At 40.7% G+C, this 582-nt stretch overlaps 1 protein-coding gene across 1 annotated transcript in view; it reads left to right on the top strand.

Annotated features, from left to right (window-relative positions):
- The window catches only part of LOC119412975 (bile salt-activated lipase-like), a 17,966-nt gene that overhangs the window by 9,886 nt on the left and 7,498 nt on the right, over positions 1-582 (top strand). The window lies entirely within an intron of this gene.

Raw genomic sequence — 582 nt, forward strand, 5'->3', positions numbered from 1 at the left:
TGAGTACATACTGAGTACAAACGGAGTACATACTGAGTACAAACGGACTACATACTGAGTACAAACGGAGTACATACTGAGTAAATACTGAGTACATACTGAGTAAAAACAGAGTACATACTGAGTAAAAACTGAGTACATACTGAGTAAATACACGGTAAGAACACAGGTATGGGCCTTGTATATATATGGTGGTGTATTAATAGTATGCATACAGTAAGTGCCGAAATATACTTTACCAAGTACATACCCTGGAAGTACTAGGTATATATGTACCTGGTAAATGTTGATACAACTAAACCAGTAAGTACCTGAGTATGTACATGTAATTGAATATGCAGTTTCTTCTTCTTTTTCATTCGACTTTTCCCTCTTCAGGGTCTCCACAGTGAATCATCCTCCTCCATCTGTCTTTGTCCTCTGTGTCCTCTGTCCTCACTCCAACTCCCTCCATGTCCTCTCTAACTGCATCCATATGTCTCCTGTTTGTCTTTTTCCTGGCAGCTGCATTTCTAACATCCTTCTACCAATATACCCACTGTCCCTCCTCTGGACATGTCCAAACCACTGTCCCTCCTCTGG

Source organism: Nematolebias whitei, chromosome 8 (assembly GCF_014905685.2).
Source record: "Nematolebias whitei isolate Nwh7 chromosome 8, NemWhi1, whole genome shotgun sequence".
NCBI lineage: Eukaryota > Metazoa > Chordata > Actinopteri > Cyprinodontiformes > Rivulidae > Nematolebias > Nematolebias whitei.